This window comes from Nerophis lumbriciformis, linkage group LG08 (assembly GCF_033978685.3).
Source record: "Nerophis lumbriciformis linkage group LG08, RoL_Nlum_v2.1, whole genome shotgun sequence".
NCBI classification, from domain to species: domain Eukaryota; kingdom Metazoa; phylum Chordata; class Actinopteri; order Syngnathiformes; family Syngnathidae; genus Nerophis; species Nerophis lumbriciformis.
Window position 1 is genome coordinate 54,580,001 of NC_084555.2, and position 19,878 is coordinate 54,599,878.

At 34.9% G+C, this 19,878-nt stretch overlaps 1 protein-coding gene and 1 long non-coding RNA gene across 3 annotated transcripts in view; one reads left to right on the forward strand and one right to left on the reverse strand.

The window, feature by feature from the left end:
• Window positions 1-4,469, forward strand: part of LOC133611348 (uncharacterized) — a 6,859-nt gene extending 2,390 nt beyond the window's left edge. The window contains exon 3 of the long non-coding RNA XR_009815985.1: window positions 4,289-4,469. This is a non-coding gene — a long non-coding RNA (uncharacterized lncRNA). The remainder of the gene's footprint in view (window positions 1-4,288) is intronic.
• Window positions 1-19,878, reverse strand: part of efna2a (ephrin-A2a) — a 258,269-nt gene that overhangs the window by 84,386 nt on the left and 154,005 nt on the right. The gene's annotated exons all lie outside the window — the stretch shown is intronic.

Here is a 19,878-nt window from a genome sequence, read left to right on the forward strand (position 1 = left end):
TATTTATTTGTTTTTTTCAAAATAATTTTTTTAGGTGTGTCGGCTTTTATTTTGCCGCGGTGGGCCGCCACAATCAATTACATATAGAGAAAACCCTGTGGAGGCTTGACAGGTTGTTTTGGGGACTTTTTTGCTAGGATGCAAGAATGAGCTCTTTGCACTTTGTTTGTGTGTGTGTGTGTGTGTGTGTGTGTGTGTTTGTGTGTGTGTGTGTGTGTGTGTGTGTGTGTGTGTGTGTGTGTTTGTGTGTGTGCAAGACAGTAAGTGTTGCACGTGTTAAGCTGCCTTGTTTGCATGAGTGTGTGTGTATCTTTTTTGGTCTTGTTATCTTTGTGTGACACTCAACATTCAATTGTGATACATTTTTCCATTTTTAGGGACATTTTAATTTGGCCCACGCAAGAAAAACACATGAGACGGTAAGTGTATGTGTGTGTAAGTGTGTCTTCTTGGGGTTTTTTTTGTCTTTGTGTGGTATGACTCTTGACTTTTTTATTTTATTGTGGAATATGGTGGTCCTTTCAGCAGCACCAGATATTTATTTGTTTTTTTCAAAATAATTTTTTAGGTGTGTCGGCTTTTATTTTGCCGCGGTGGGCCGCCACAATCAATTACATATAGAGAAAACCCTGTGGAGGCTTGACAGGTTGTTTTGGGGACTTTTTTGCTCAGATGCAAGAATGCGCACCTTGCACCTTGTTAGTGTGTGTGTGTGTGTGTGTGTGTGTGTGTGTGTGTGTGTGTGTGTGTGCGCAAGACAGTAAGTGTTGCATGTGTTAAGCTGCCTTCTTTGCATAAGTGTGTGTGTCTTTTTTGGTCTTGTTATCTTTGTGTGACACTCCACATTTAATTGTGATGATTTTTTTACAGTTTTAGAGACATTTTAATTTGGCTAACGCAAGAAAAATGCGAAGCTAACCTCCTTTCCTCCCATTGGACGGTAAGTGTATGTGTGTGTAAGTGTGTCTTCTTGTTTGTTTTTTTGTCTTTGTGTGGCATGACTCTTGACTTTTTGATTTTATTGTTGAATATGGTGGTCCTTTCAGCAGCACCAGATATTTATTTGTTTTTTTCAAAATAATTTTTTAGGTGTGTCGGCTTTTATTTTGCCGCGGTGGGCCGCCCACAATCAATTACATATAGAGAAAACCCTGTGGAGGCTTGACAGGTTGTTTTGGGGACTTTTTTGCTAGGATGCAAGAATGAGCACCTTGCACCTTGTTAGTGTGTGTGTGTGTGTGTGTGTGTGTGTGCGCAAGTCAGTAAGTGTTATACTTTGTATAATTGAAAACATCACTGCACATCATAATGGCAGCTACAGTTTCTATCTTCCATCCATCCATCCATTTTCTACCGCTTATTCCCTTTGGGGTCGCGGGGGGGCGCTGGAGCCTATCTCAGCTACAATCGGGCGGAAGGCGGGGTACACCCTGGACAAGTCGCCACCTCATCGCAGGGCCAACACAGATAGACAGACAACATTCACACTCACATTCACACACTAGGGCCAATTTAGTGTTGCCAATCAACTTATCCCCAGGTGCATGTCTTTGAATATTAAATTGTTCCTTTTCAGCAAGCTTCTCCATGATGTGATCCATCTTGCGATTCAGTTCAGAAATCGCGGATTCCAACCATTGAAATACTTTGTATAATTTAAAACAGATATATATGTTTTTTTTTTAAATAATTTTTTAGGTGTGTCGGCTTTTATTTTGCCGCGGTGGGCCGCCACAATCAATTACATATAGAGAAAACCCTGTGGAGGCTTGACAGGTTGTTTTGGGGACTTTTTTGCTAGGATGCAAGAATGAGCCTCTTTGCACCTTGTTAGTGTGTGTGTGTGTGTGTGTGTGTGTGTGTGTGTGTGTGTGTGTGTGTGTGTGTGTGTGTGTGTGTGCCCAAGACAGTAAGTGTTGCATGTGTTAAGCTGCCTTCTTTGCATGAGTGTGTGTGTCTTTTTTGGTCTTGTTATCTTTGTGTGACACTCCACATTTAATTGTGATGATATTTTCCATTTTTAGGGATATTTTAATTTGGCTCACGCGAGAAAAACACGAAGCTGACCTCCTTTCCTCCCATTGGACGGTAAGTGTATGTGTGTGTAAGTGTGTCTTCTTGTTTGTTTTTTTTGTCTTTGTGTGGCATGACTCTTGACTTTTTTAATTTTATTGTGGAATATGGTGGTCCTTTCAGCAGCACCACATATTTATTTGTTTTTTTCAAAATAATTTTTTTAGGTGTGTCGGCTTTTATTTTGCCGCGGTGGGCCGCCACAATCAATTACATATAGAGAAAACCCTGTGGAGGCTTGACAGGTTGTTTTGGGGACTTTTTTGCTAGGATGCAAGAATGAGCTCTTTGCACTTTGTTTGTGTGTGTGTGTGTGTGTGTGTGTGTGTGTGTGTGTGTGTGTGTGTGTGTGTGTGTGTGTGTTTGTGTGTGTGCAAGACAGTAAGTGTTGCACGTGTTAAGCTGCCTTGTTTGCATGAGTGTGTGTCTTTTTTGGTCTTGTTATCTTTGTGTGACACTCCACATTTAATTGTGATGATATTTTCCATTTTTAGGGACATTTTAATTTGGCTCACGCAAGAAAAACGCGAAGCTGACCTTCTTTCCTCCCATTGGACGGTAAGTGTATGTGTGTGTAAGTGTGTCTTCTTGTTTGTTTTTTTGTCTTTGTGTGGCATGACTCTTGACTTTTTGATTTTATTGTGGAATATGGTGGTCCTTTCAGTAGCACCAGATATTTATTTGTTTTTTTTAAAATAATTTTTTAGGTGTGTCGGCTTTATTTTGCTGCGGTGTGCCGCCACAATCAATTACATATAGAGAAAACCCTGTGGAGGCTTGACAGGTTGTTTTGGGGACTTTTTTACTCAGATGCAAGAATGAGCTTTTTGCACTTTGTTTGTTTGTGTGTGTGTGTGTGTGTGTGTGTGTGTGTGTGTGTGTGTGTGTGTGTGTGTGTGTGTGTGTGTGCACAAGACAGTAAGTGTTGCACGTGTTAAGCTGCCTTGTTTGCATGAGTGTGTGTGTCTTTTTTGGTCTTGTTATCTTTGTGTGACACTCCACATTTAATTGTGATGAATTTTTCCATTTTCAGGGACATTTTAATTTGCAAGAAAAATGCGAAGCTAACCTCATTTTCCTCCCATTGGACGGTAAGTGTATGTGTGTGTAAGTGTGTCTTCTTGTTTGTTTTTGTCTTTGTGTGGCATGACTGTTTTATTTTTTATTTTATTGTGGAAAATGGCGGTCCTTTCAGCAGCACCAGAATTCAGTTCAGAAATCGCGGATTCCAACCATTGAAATACTTTGTATAATTGAAAACATCACTGCACATCATAATGGCAGCTACAGTTTCTATCTTCCATCCATCCATCCATTTTCTACCGCTTATTCCCTTTGGGGTCGCGGGGGGGCGCTGGAGCCTATCTCAGCTACAATCGGGCGGAAGGCGGGGTACACCCTGGACAAGTCGCCACCTCATCGCAGGGCCAACACAGATAGACAGACAACATTCACACTCACATTCACACACTAGGGCCAATTCAGTGTTGCCAATCAACTTATCCACAGGTGCATGTCTTTGAATATTAAATTGTTCCTTTTCAGCAAGCTTCTCCATGATGTGATCCATCTTGCGATTCAGTTCAGAAATCGCGCATTCCAACCATTGAAATACTTTGTATAATTGAAAACAGATATATATATATTTTTTTTAAATAATTTTTTAGGTGTGTCGGCTTTTATTTTGCCACGGTGGGCCGCCACAATCAATTACATATAGAGAAAACCCTGTGGAGGCTTGACAGGTTGTTTTAGGGACTTTTTTGCTCAGATGCAAGAATGCGCACCTTGCACCTTGTTAGTGTGTGTGTGTTTGTGTGTGTGTGTGTGTGTGTGTGCGAAACAGTTAGTGTTACACGTGTTAAGCTGCCTTGTTTGCATGATTGTGTGTGTGTGTGAATGTGTGTGTGTGTGCACACAAGAGTGTGAGGATTCAGCGGAGGCTTTGGGGTTTAGAAGGATAGAAGCGAAGAAGTGTGTGTGTGTGTGTGTGTGTGTGTGTGTGTGTGTGTGTGTGTGTGTGTGTGTGTATAAGCGAAACAGCCGAGCAAGCAGTGCTTAATTAATCAACATCAAAAGCCGCCATTAAAAATGAATGAAACCTCAAGCAACAGTTTGGCTGGAGTGAATAATTCAGAAAGTGATGGCCACTAATCTATTAGACGCTACCGTCCTGATACACTTTCTCTCTTGTTTCCCTCCTGCCCCTGTTTAGTCTCCCCAGCAGGCCTGCAAACTTTGCGGCGTGACGCCTTCGCCGGGGGAATTTTAGGCAAACAAGTCAGCGCCGGATCCTCGGGCTCTCCCCGGCTGTGAGCGGAACGCCATTAGTCTCAGCGCTGACCACAGTTACGGGGCCCTGCTTCCAAATTACGGCGCCGAGGCCTTTTCCAATTAATTGCATTCGAGGAGGGGGGGGGGTTTCAATTTAATGGGGGGGGGGGTTAAATTTAAGTGTAAAATCCACTCTGTCTTCCCTTATTAAGTCATTGAAGTATTTATCACACCAGCTTTTAACCTGAACTTCTCAACTTGGATACACTTTAAAGTAGTCAGTGTACAGCAGGCAGTGTCATGGGCTGGGGCTGCATGAGTGCTGGGGGAGCTGTGGTTCATTAAAGGGAAACATGGATTCCAACAAGTATTGTGACATTTTTTATTTTATTTATTTTATTTTTTTTGTCCTGTCCAGCTTCTCAGGCAAATCATATTGTTGTAGTAGATGTCATGTATTGTGATACTTTTTTTTACCAGGGGTGTCCTCAACTAATGTTGATATCAGTTCAATATCAGCAAAAGTCAAGGATTATTTGATCTTTCATGTAAAATGTGCGATACGAGCAGTACGTCCTCAACTAATGTTGACATCAGTTCAATATTAGCAAAAGTCTTATGTAAAATGTGCAATATCATGTGCGATACGAGCAGCACGTCCTCAACTAATGTTGATATCAGTTCAATATCAGCAAAAGTCAAGGATTATTTGATCTTTCATGTAAAATGTGCGATACGAGCAGTACGTCCTCAACTAATGTTGATATCAGTTCAATATCAGCAAAAGTCTTATGTAAAATGTGCAATATCATGCGCGATACGAGCAGCACGTCCTCAACTAAGGTTGATATCAGTTCAATATTAGCAAAAGTCAAGGATTATTTGATCTTTCATGTAAAATGTGCGATACGAGCAGTACGTCCTCAACTAATGTTGATATCAGTTTAATATTAGCAAAAGTCTTATGTAAAATGTGCAATATCATGTGCGATACGAGCAGCACGTCCTCAACTAAGGTTGATATTGGATATGAGTTCAATATTAGCAAAAGTCAAGGATTATATGATCGTTCATGTAAAATGTGCGATACGAGCAGTACGTCCTCAACTAATGTTGACATCAGTTCAATATTAGCAAAAGTCTTATGTAAAATGTGCAATATCATGTGCGATACGAGCAGCACGTCCTCAACTAAGGTTGATATCAGTTCAATATTAGCAAAAGTCTTATGTAAAATGTGCAATATCATGTGCGATACGAGCAGCACGTCCTCAACTAAGGTTGATATCAGTTCAATATTAGCAAAAGTCTTATGTAAAATGTGCAATATCATGTGCGATACGAGCAGCACGTCCTCAACTAATGTTGATATCAGTTCAATATCAGCAAAAGTCAAGGATTATTTGATCTTTCATGTAAAATGTGCGATACGAGCAGTACGTCCTCAACTAATGTTGATATCAGTACAATATCAGCAAAAGTCAAGGATTATTTGATCTTTCATGTAAAATGTGCGATACGAGCAGTACGTCCTCAACTAATGTTGATATCAGTTCAATATCAGCAAAAGTCTTATGTAAAATGTGCAAAATCATGCGCGATACGAGCAGCACGTCCTCAACTAATGTTGATATCAGTTCAATATCAGCAAAAGTCAAGGATTATTTGATCTTTCATGTAAAATGTGCGATACGAGCAGTACGTCCTCAACTAATGTTGACATCAGTTCAATATTAGCAAAAGTCTTATGTAAAATGTGCAATATCATGTGCGATACGAGCAGCACGTCCTCAACAAAGGTTGATATCAGTTCAATATTAGCAAAAGTCAAGGATTATTTGATCTTTCATGTAAAATGTGCGATACGAGCAGTACGTTCTCAACTAATGTTGATATCAGTTCAATATTAGCAAAAGTCTTATGTAAAATGTGCAATATCATGTGCGATACGAGCAGCACGTCCCCAACTAAGGTTGACATCAGTTCAATATTAGCAAAAGTCAAGGATTATTTGATCTTTCATGTAAAATGTGCAATACGAGCAGTACGTTCTCAACTAATGTTGATATCAGTTCAATATTAGCAAAAGTCTTATGTAAAATGTGCAATATCATGTGCGATACGAGCAGCACGTCCCCAACTAAGGTTGATATCAGTTCAATATCAGCAAAAGTCAAGGATTATTTGATCTTTCATGTAAAATGTGCGATACGAGCAGTACGTCCTCAACTAAGGTTGATATCAGTTCAATATTAGCAAAAGTCTTATGTAAAATGTGCAATATCATGTGCGATATGAGCAGCACGTCCCCAACTAAGGTTGATATCAGTTCAATATTAGCAAAAGTCAAGGATTATTTGATCTTTCATGTAAAATGTGCGATACGAGCAGTACGTCCTCAACTAATGTTGATATCAGTTCAATATTAGCAAAAATCAAGGATTATTTGATCTTTCGTGTAAAATGTGCGATACGAGCAGCACGTCCTCAACTAAGGTTGATATCAGTTCAATATTAGCAAAAATCAAGGATTATTTGATCTTTCATGTAAAATGTGCGATATCATGGGCGATACGAGCAGTACATCCTCAACTAATGTTGATATCAGTTCAATATTAGCAAAAGTCTTATGTAAAATGTGCAATTATATGTGCGATACGAGCAGTACGTCCTCAACTAAGGTTGATATCAGTTCAATATTAGCAAAAGTCAAGGATTATTTGATCTTTCATGTAAAATGTGCGATATCATGCGCGATACGAGCAGCACGTCCTCAACTAATGTTGATATCAGTTCAATATCAGCAAAAGTCTTATGTAAAATGTGCAATATCATGCGCGATACGAGCAGCACGTCCCCAACTAATGTTGATATCAGTTCAATATCAGCAAAAGTCAAGGATTATTTGATCATTCATGTAAAATGTGCGATACGAGCAGTACGTCCTCAACTAATGTTGATATCAGTTCAATATTAGCAAAAGTCAAGGATTATTTGATCATTCATGTAAAATGTGCGATACGAGCAGTACGTCCTCAACTAATGTTGATATCAGTTCAATATCAGCAAAAGTCAAGGATTATTTGATCTTTCATGTAAAATGTGCGATACGAGCAGTACGTCCTCAACTAATGTTGATATCAGTTCAATATTAGCAAAAGTCTTATGTAAAATGTGCGATATCATGTGCGATACGAGCAGCACGTCCTCAACTAAGGTTGATATTGGATATCAGTTCAATATTAGCAAAAAAAAAAATCAGGATTATTTGATCTTTCATGTAAAATGTGCGATATCATGTGCGATACGAGCAGCACGTCCCCAACTAATGTTGATATCAGTTCAATATTAGCAAAAGTCTTATGTAAAATGTGCAATATCATGTGCGATACGAGCAGCACGTCCTCAACTAAGGTTGATATTGGATATGAGTTCAATATTAGCAAAAGTCAAGGATTATTTGATCTTTCATGTAAAATGTGCGATATCATGTGCGATACGAGCAGCACGTCCTCAACTAAGGTTGATATTGTCATGTCTGTGTAATCATGTTTTGTTTTAAGTCATGTTTTGTTTAGTTTCTGGCTTTTCACTCCCTTGTCTTGTTTGCATGATTACCCATTAGTTTCACCTGTTCCACGTTTGGACTCATTGTGCACTCTTGTTTGTCACCATAGCAACCATTAGTTTTCACCTGTCACGTCACGCACCTGTTTCACGTCTTGAGTCACGCACCTGTTTTCGTTAATCATGTCTGTAGTATTTAAGTTCATTGTTTTTCAGTTTGTCTTTCTGACGACCTCACCACATTTATGCTCTGTCCATTCTTTCCATGTCCATTCCTCAAGCAACTATTTCTGTCCAAGCCAAGTAAGTTTTTGTTCCATGTTTATAGTCTTTTTGGTTTCATAGTTTGTTCTCCGCCATTGTGCGTGTTTTTTGTTTGTACTTTTTTGCTATAGTCTTTTGGTTTCATAGTTTATTCTCCGCCTCTGTGCGCGCTTTTTGTTTATTCCTTTTTTTTGGATAAATATAAATAAATCATGTACCTTCATTCCCGTCTCGCCCGTGCCAACTTTCCGTTGCATCCCGGAAAAGCAAACACCCAAGACCAAGTCATGACAGATATCAGTTCAATATTAGCAAAAGTCAAGGATTATTTGATCTTTCATGTAAAATGTGCGATACGAGCGGCGTGCTTACGTGTGCAAATGTCCACACACTTGTATTTTAGTCAATTTATTTACAAAAAGATAAACATGCTAGGCTCTAGGCTACTACAAGGAGCTAGCGGCTACACAGCAGCTAAGCACACAACAGCACACAAGCTAGACATACCCAGTAATCATTGAACAATAAAAAAAAACAGCACATTTGTCAATACAAACAAGTATCAAATAATTATAGTTAATTATAGGAGCGTATTAGAAAGCATCCAGTAACAAACGTGCCCGCATCGTTCAGCTTACTACCTTATTATTAATTATTGAGGCTACTAAGTGTCGCCAAAAATACAAGTGGCGTATTAGTAAGGGTCATCACAGATTGACACCAGTCCGACATCATGTATGTGACGATGTGTGCTTGCGTGTAAAATGTGCGATATCATGTGCGATACAAGCAGTCCACTTGTACAAAGCTGGACTGCCAATTAACATAAAAAACGTCCTCCAATAAGCACACTATTCGTTTTGTTTTAGTCACGTCATTTAGAAAAAGTAAACAATAGGCTACTAGGAGCTAGCAGCTACACAACAGCTAAGCACACAATAGCATACCAGCTCAGCTACACATACGTAATAATCATTGAACAATACAAAACAGCACACACTATCAAATATCATAATTGCATATTATGTATACACATACAAAGTCTCCATTAGATAGTATCCAGTAAGAAACGTGTCCGCATCATTCAGCTTACTGCTTCATGAGCTTAACTTTTGAATCCACTTCAACTTAAAGACAGAATAAGTCCATTCCAGGTGGTTAATAATAAATAGGTCCGTGTTTTTACTATTTTTCTCTGTTTGACTCATTTCACCTGATCAAAGCCTTTCTGACATTCCACATTACTAAACAATACAAGTATGTACGATTCCTGCTGATACCGCATGGCATCGATGTCAGTATCGGCCGATACTCATGTTAAAAACGTTACCACCACCGCGCTTGACTGTGAGAAAGACACAATTATCAAATATTTACACAATAATGCATCTAAACTGCCATACAAGCTGTACACTGACTATTCTAAAGTATATCACTAGACACATGCACATTTAACAAACACACTCACTTGCACACACACACACAACACACTCGTCCCCACAGACACACAACAACGTTCTATGTACACACAATAGAAGGTGTCGACGTGGTTTTCACCGAGGGCCACATGGCAGTTATGTTTGGCCCCGGAGGGCCGCTTCTAACAGTGAATACCATTATTAATTTTTTTTAATTAATTTTTTTAAACTAAAATGTAAAAAAAAATATGTTAATTTGCAATAATTTCACATCTAAATGTAGTGTATATTACTGTAAATGTAAAAACAGTACTGCTGTTTTTATGGTAAAAAAAATGCAGAATTTTACTGTAAAATGTACTTTTTTTTTTTTTTTTTACTGTAAATAAAAAAAACATGCAATTTTACATAAAAATTTTGGCACCTGAGCTGACAATTTATATTTATTTTTTATTTTTACCACAAATCAACAACTGTAGATTTTTCAGTGTATTACTGTAAATGCCAGTTTATTACAGTAAAAAAAAGTACTGTTTTTTTTAATTTAGAGAAAAATGCTGTAAAAAGCACAGTAAATTTCACAATTTGACCACGAAATCTATTACTACTTTTACATTTCACAATTTGATGGATAACTTGCTTTGAAATCATTATTATTAGTATTTATTTATATTTAAAAAATGGTTTGAATGTTTGATCATATATTTTTGCATAATTAGAATAGAATAGAATAGAAAGTACTTTATTGATCCCTGGGGGAAATTTAGCACCACAATAACACTTAGGTATTTTTTTTTTTACATGTGAATAATATAAATACAGTCTATTATACAGCATTATTCACATGTGAATAATATAAATACAGTCTATTATACAGCATTATTCACATGTGAATAATATAAATACAGTCTATTATACAGCATTATTCACATGTGAATAATATAAGTAGTCTATTATGCAGCATTATTCACATGTGAATAATATAAATACAGTCTATTATACAGCATTATTCACATGTGAATAACATAAGTGCAGTCTATTATACAGCATTATTCACATGTGAATAACATAAATACAGTCTATTATACAGCATTATTCACATGTGAATAATATAAATACAGTCTATTATACAGCATTATTCACATGTGAATAACATAAATACAGTCTATTATACAACATTATTCACATGTGAATAATATAAATACAGTCTATTATACAGCATTATTCACATGTGAATAACATAAATACAGTCTATTATACAGCATTATTCACATGTGAATAATATAAATACAGTCTATTATACAGCATTATTCACATGTAAATAATATAAATACAGTCTATTATGCAGCATTATTCACATGTGAATAACATAAATACAGTCTATTATACAGCATTATTCACATGTGAATAATATAAATACAGTCGATTATACAGCATTATTCACATGTGAATAATATAAGTGCAGTCTATTATACAGCATTATTCACATGTGAATTATATAAATACAGTCTATTATACAGCATTATTCACATGTGAATAACATAAATACAGTCTATTATACAGCATTATTCACATGTGAATAACATCAATACAGTCTATTATACAGCATTATTCACATGTGAATAATATAAATACAGTCTTTTACACAGCATTATTCACATGTGAATAATATAAATACAGTCTATTATACAGCATTATTTACATGTGTATAACATAAATACAGTCTATTATACAGCATTATTCACATGTGAATAATATACAGTAAATACAGTCTATTATACAGCATTATTCACATGTGAATAATATAAGTGCAGTCTATTATACAGCATTATTCACATGTGAATAACATAAATACAGTCTATTATACAGCATTATTCACATGTGAATAATATAAATACAGTCTATTATACAGCATTATTCACATGTGAATAACATAAATACAGTCGATTATACAGCATTATTCACATGTGAATAACATAAATACAGTCTATTATACAGCATTATTCACATGTGAATAATATAAATACAGTCTATTATACAGCATTATTCACATGTGAATAATATAAATACAGTTTATTATACAGCATTATTCACATGTGAATAACATAAATACAGTCTATTATACAGCATTATTCACATGTGGATAACATAAATACAGTCTATTATACAGCATTATTCACATGTGAATAATATAAGTGCAGTCTATTATACAGCATTATTCACATGTGAATAACAAATACAGTCTATTATACAGCATTATTCACATGTAAATAATATAAGTGCAGTCTATTATGCAGCATTATTCACATGTGAATAACATAAATACAGTCTATTATACAGCATTATTCACATGTGAATAACATAAATACAGTCGATTATACAGCATTATTCACATGTGAATAACATAAATATAGTCTATTATACAGCATTATTCACATGTGTATAACATAAATACAGTCTATTATACAGCATTATTCACATGTGAATTACATAAATACAGTCTATTATACAGCATTATTCACATGTGAATAATATAAATAGTCTATTATACAGCATTATTCACATGTGAATAACATAAATACAGTCTATTATACAGCATTATTCACATGTGAATAAAATAAATACAGTCTATTATACAGCATTATTCACATGTGAATAACATAAGTGCAGTCTATTATACAGCATTATTCACATGTGAATAACATAAATACAGTCGATTATACAGCATTATTCACATGTGAATAACATAAATACAGCCTATTATACAGCATTATTCACATGTGAATAATATAAATACAGTCTATTATACAGCATGATTCGCATGTGAATAACATAAATACAGTCTATTATACAGCATTATTCACATGTGAATAACATAAATACAGTCTATTATACAGTATTATTTACATGTGTATAACTTAAATACAGTCTATTATACAGCATTATTCACATGTGAATAACATAAATACAGTCTATTATACAGCATTATTCACATGTGAATAACATAAATACAGTCTAATATACAGCATTATTCACATGTGAATAACGTAAATACAGTCTATTATACAGCATTATTCACATGTGAATAACATAAATACAGTCTATTATACAGCATTATTCACATGTGAATAACATAAATACAGTCTATTATACAGCATTATTCACATGTGAATAACATAAATACAGTCTATTATACAGCATTATTCACATGTGAATAATATAAATACAGTCGATTATACAGCATTATTCACATGTGAATAATATAAATACAGTCTATTATACAGCATTATTCACATGTGAATAACATAAATACAGTCTATTATACAGCATTATTCACATGTGAATAACATAAATACAGTCTATTATACAGCATTATTCACATGTGAATAATATAAATACAGTCTATTATACAGCATTATTCACATGTGAATTACATAAATACAGTCTATTATACTGCATTATTCACATGTGAATAATATAAATACAGGCTATTATACAGCATTATTCACATGTGAATAATATAAATACAGTCTATTATACAGCATTATTCACATGTGAATAATATAAATACAGTCTTTTATACAGCATTATTCACATGTGAATAATATAAATACAGTCTATTATACAGCATTATTCACATGTGAATAACATAAATACAGTCTATTATACAGCATTATTCACATGTGAATAATATAAGTGCAGTCTATTATACAGCATTATTCACATGTGAATAATATAAATACAGTCTATTATACAGAATTATTCACATGTGAATAATATAGTCTATTATACAGCATTATTCACATGTGAATAATATAAGTGCAGTCTATTATACAGCATTATTCACATGTGAATAATATAAATAGTCTATTATACAGCATTATTCACATGTGAATAATATAAATACAGTCTATTATACAGCATTATTCACATGTGAATAACATAAATACAGTCTATTATACAGCATTATTCACATGTGAATAACATAAATACAGTCGATTATACAGCATTATTCACATGTGAATAACATAAATACAGTCTATTATACAGCATTAATCACATGTGAATAACATAAATACAGTATATTATACAGCATTATTCACATGTGAATAACATAAATACAGTCTATTATACAGCATTATTCACATGTGAATAATATAAATACAGTCTATTATACAGCATTATTCACATGTGAATAATATAAATACAGTCTATTATGCAGCATTATTCACATGTGAATAACATAAATACAGTCTATTATACAGCATTATTCACATGTGAATAATATAAGTGCAGTCTATTATACAGCATTATTCACATGTGAATAACATAAATACAGTCTATTATACAGCATTATTCACATGTGAATAACATAAATACAGTCTATTATACAGAATTATTCACATGTGAATAATATAAATACAGTCTGTTATACAGCATTATTCACATGTGAATAATATAAATACAGTCTATTATACAGCATTATTCACATGTGAATAATATAAATACAGTCTATTATACAGCATTATTCACATGTGAATAACATAAATACAGTCTATTATACAGCATTATATATCCTCCCAAAATAGAAAGAAAGAATACATTTAGTAAGAAAAATTACAGTACTTTATTGATACATATTATTTCCAGGGCCAAATAAAATGAAGTGGTGGGCTACATACGGCCCCCAGGCCTCGAGTTTGAACCCGTGGTCTATGAGCTGATGTCCAGGGACCCCCTTTATAGGAAATAAAGAACTTTCAAGGTCTGGATGTGGAAAAGTGGAAAAGCATGTGTGAGTGTGTTTGTGTTTGTGTGCGCAATGAAAGGAAAGGCTAGAGGCTGTGTGTGCGTGTGTGTGTGTGTGTGTGTGTGTGTGTGTGTGTGTGTGTGTGTGTGTGTGTGTGTGTGTGTGTGTGTGTGTTTCTTTCTTCTGCCGCCTATTTGGAGACAAGCTGGAGGGTCAAGGTTTGGCCACCAGTGGTGAAAAGCGGTGTTCTCTTCTAAAAGGAGCAAAGGGGTCGGGGGAAAAAAGCCTGCCGATGAAAAAGAAACATGTCGCCATCTTTACGCTTTTAGAAAATCAACTCTGTGTCGTGCTGGCCAGGCGCCAACTTGCCATTCTAGTTGGGGAAAAAATAACAAAGATCCTTCATATTTAACATTTTGGAACAACGGAACAGTTGAAGAGTTAAAAAATATTTTTTATACATTAAATGCAATATTTAAAAAATAAATAACATGTTAAATGATAAGTAGAAAATAAGTAGAAAAATAAGTGAACTGCTGGATAAAATTGTGCTTTTTTTTTTTTTAACCTGCAGAACAGTCTTACAAGAGGAAAACTAAGTTATAAAAACAAAAAAGCAAATATAAATACAGTTTTCAGCAAAAATAAAATAAAATAATAATAATAATAAAAAATAAATAAACATTGAAGTAAAAAAAACGATTCGCAAGTAAAAAAAAAAGAAGCAATTTTCCGCAAGCAAAAAAAACAAACTATTTGCAAGTAAAATATTTTTTTCTTCAATTAAAAAAACTACTCTCATTTACAAAAACTATTTTCTTCAATTAGGAATGTATTCAAAGGTGTAATAAACAATTGTCTGCGAGTAAAAAAAACATTTACATTATATTATACAGCATTATTCACATGTGTATAACATAAATACAGTCTATTATAGAGCATTATTCACATGTGAATAACATAAATACAGTCTATTATACAGCATTATTCACATGTGAATAATATAAATACAGTCTATTATACAGCATTATTCACATGTTAATAATATAAACACAGTCTATTATACAGCATTATTCACATGTGTATAACATAAATACAGTCTATTATAGAGCATTATTCACATGTGAATAACATAAATACAGTCTATAATACAGCATTATTTACATGTGTATAACATAAATACAGTCTATTATACAGCATTATTCACATGTGAATAATATAAATACAGTCTATTATACAGCATTATTCACATGTGAATAATATAAATACAGTCTATTACACAGCATTATTCACATGTGAATAACATAAATACAGTCTATTATACAGCATTATTCACATGTGAATAATATAAATACAGTCTATTATACAGCATTATTCACATGTGAATAACATAAATACAGTCTATTATACAGCATTATTCACATGTGAATAATATAAATACAGTCTATTATACAGCATTATTCACATGTGAATAATATAAATACAGTCTATTATACAGCATTATTCACATGTGAATAACATAAATACAGTCTATTATACAGCATTATTCACATGTGAATAACATAAATACAGTCTATTATACAGCATTATTCACATGTGAATAACATAAATAGTCTATTATACAGCATTATATATCCTCCAATTAGGAATGTATTCAAAGGTGTAATAAACAATTGTCTGCAAGTAAAAAAAAAAAAAAAATCGCAAGTACCGTATTTTCCGGACCATATGGTCTATTTTCCATCTTTTTTCATATATAAGGTGCACCGGATTATAAGGCGCATTAAAGGGGTCATATTATTATTATTTTTTTGCTAAATGTAAAAGACTTCCTTGTGGTCTACATAACATGTGATGGTGGCAGAGGTGTGGACTCGAGTCACATGACTTGGACTCGAGTCAGACTCGAGTCATGAATTTGACGACTTTAGACTCGACTTGACAAAATGTAAAAAGACTTGCAACTGGACTTAGACTTTAACATCAATGACTTGTGACTTCACTTGGACTTGAGCCTTTTGAATTGACATGACTTGACATGACTTGCTACTTTCCCCAAAACCCAAAGATGAAAAAGTTATTCGGGAGCGCTCCGTATTTTTCATTGTGTACTTGTCTATCAGCGTTGCGTGTGTCAGCTGGTGTGCTCTCAGTACAACAGCCAATCAAATTACATCTACTTTGTTTTCATCACACAGCATTCATCCAATCAAATTGCAGGACAACCAACGAAGAAGACATGTCCAAACCACACGCCAGTGAACAAAAAAATGATACCTAAAATAATTTTGTTTGGGTATAAAAATGACGAGGTGGTCAACACAAAACGGTTTGCAGTATGCAACACATGCGGTTCCAAAATGACTGATGGAGAGGCAACAACTTCCGACTTCGTCCGGCATTTGAAGTTGCAAAAAGAACGGTAAGTTTTGAATGTAAGATAACGTTTATTGGCTAAGTAACGTGACTTTTATTTGCTGTGTAGTTAAATCAGTGAGGCTGTAAACTCACTGCTAACGTTATAACGTTATTGCAAACACGGGAATCTGTTGCAGTTCACTACCTTATTCATACTTTTTGTTCAGTGATTTTTTTTAAGCCGGGTTACGTTAGTCAATATATCACACGTAACGTTAGACGGCGGTCAGCAGCACCGCGTATTTTAGCCACCTAAAAAAAGACAAAAATAGTCAAATAAAGGTCAGTTAAAATGTATACTATATTATGAATATGTGTACCGTTTTAGCTAGCTTTCTGATCCCGGTACTGGTCCGTGGATCGATTGGTATCGGGCCGCACAAGAAATAATTTTTTTTTTCTTTTTCTTTTTTTAATTAAATCAACATAAAAAACACAAGATACACTTACAAGTAGTGCACCAACCCAAAACAACTCTCTCCCCCCTTTTGTTCTGGGCATTGAACATGAAGACTCTTCCTTCACTGTTCCGAGTGGCCATGAGAGTCTGGGCAGTGCCTGCCTCCGGTGCTCCAGTGGAGCGAGTTTTCAGCAATGGTGGCATCATACTACGCCCCCATCGTGCACAAATGACTGACAGACTCTTGGCTAATTTGGTCTTTTGCAAATGCAATGCAGCATAGGGCCCTGACATATAAAAAGTACAACTTTTTTGTTATGTTCACGTATATGTCATGTTTTTTCAACGTTAACACTTTTGTACAAATAAGTACATTTGCACTTTATTTTTCAATGTGTTTGTTCTGTAAAGGAATGAGTTAATGTTTAAAATGACTGGTTAATAGTGCTATTATAAAGTGCAATGTCAGCACAATTTTCTTTCCTGCAATTTAAAATGCACTTGTTTTAATAAATAAATGCAGCGTTTGAAAAGCATACACAATCTGTGTTAATATATTAGTCTGTGGTTAAAAGGACTTGAAAGGACTCGAAACTCAAAATGCAGGACTTGGGACTTGACTTGAGACTTTCCAGTCTTGACTTTGGACTTGACTCGGGGCTTGCCTGTCTTGACTCGGGACTTGACTCGGACTTGAGGGCAAAGACTTGAGACTTACTTGTGACTTGCAAAACAATGACTTGGTCCCACCTCTGGATGGTGGTTCTTTGCTCAAAATGTTGCATAGATGAATGTTTTAACTAACTAAAGTTCCTTGGGTGAATAATGTAAAGTCACTACACCGGTATGTTTTAGTGCTTTCATGGTGAGTTTACTGACAGATATAAGTAAGAACTTTACACTACTTTATATTAGAAATGGCAACAGTGGAGGATGAATGTCACATAACAAGAAGATAGAGAAAAAGAAGAAGCTTACAGGACTACAAAGGCGGACTTGCGCAAATTTTCAGGACTCATGCAGATTCCAAATACAGATCAGCAGGTACCAGAAGGTAAGAAAAGTTGCTTTTACATAAAATTGCGAAACAAAAACGGCAGATAATACGTCTTACCTTATACACACAGCATAATAATACTCTTATGTTGAAGCACAGTACAATCCATCAAGTGGTGTGGCTTCATAGCTTACCAAAGTCTTACTAAAACATTTTGATACATTTTTGAGCGCCGTGTGTAATGTTCTATATTTTCAATGGAACATATACAATGTTGCTGTTGTTTACTTGAGTCATATTGCAGTCTATACGTATCTCTTATGAGTGACTTCCATCATATTGCAGTCTACACGTATCTCTTATGTGTGACTGCCATCATATTGCAGTCTACACAGATCTCTTATGTGTGACTGCCATCACATTGCAGTCCGCAAGTATCTCTTCTTTGTGACTGCCATCATATTGCAGTCGACACGTATCTCTTATGTGTGACTGCCATCATATTGCAGTCTCCACGTATCTCTTATGTGTGGCTGCCATCATATTGCAGTGTACACGTATCTCTTATGTGTGACTGCCATCATATTGCAGTCTACACGTATCTCTTATGTGTGACTGCCATCATATTGCAGTCTACACGTATCTCTTATGTGTGACTGCCATCATATTGCAGTCTACACGTATCTCTTATGTGTGACTGCCATCATATTGCAGTCTACACGTATCTCTTATGTGTGACTGCCATCATATTGCAGTCTACACGTATCTCTTATGTGTGACTGCCGTCATATTGCAGTCTACACGTATCTCTTATGTGTGACTGCCATCATATCGCAGTCTACACGGATCTCTTATGTGTGACTGCCATATTGCAGTCTCCACGTATCTCTTATGTGTGACTGCCATCATATTGCAGTCTCCACGTATCTCTTATGTGTGGCTGCCATCATATTGCAGTCTACACGTATCTCTTATGTGTGACTGCCATCATATTGCAGTCTTCACATATCTCTTGTGTGACTGCCATCTACTGGTCACACTTATCATTACACCATGTACCAAACAAAATAGCTTCGAGGTCGGTAAGCACAACCAAAAATTATTCCGTACATTAGGCACTGTCGAGTTTTGACAAAATTAAAATATTTCAAGTACACCTTATAGTCCGAAAAATACGGTAAAATATTTTTAAAAAAACTACTCTCATTTACAAAAACAATTTTCTTCACTTAAGACTTCTTCGCAAATGTAAAAAAACATTTGTCTGCAAGTAAAAAAAAAAACAATTTTTTTTTTTTTGTCAATTAAAAACTCTACAACAACAGGTGGCGCTTTTTGACGATTTCGGATCAAAACACCATCATTGTGATGACCAACGTCATCAATGATAATAATAATAATAATATATTTTATTTGTAAAAAAACACTTTACATTGAGCAAACAGCCTCAAAGTGCTACAGTGTATTAAAAAAAATTTAAATAAATAAATACAATAAAAATAGAAAGATAATAAAAAGATAATAAAAATAAAAACTAGAACAGCCTAATAGCTAGAACTATTATGCATATATTAAAAAAAAAAGGCTTTTTAAAAAGAAAGGTTTTTAAGCCTTTTTTAAAAGCATCCACAGTCTGTGGTGCCCTCAGGTGGTCAGGGAGAGCGTTCCACAGACTGGGAATATTTTCCCTTCCCAAGACTGAGAAGACTTTGGACTA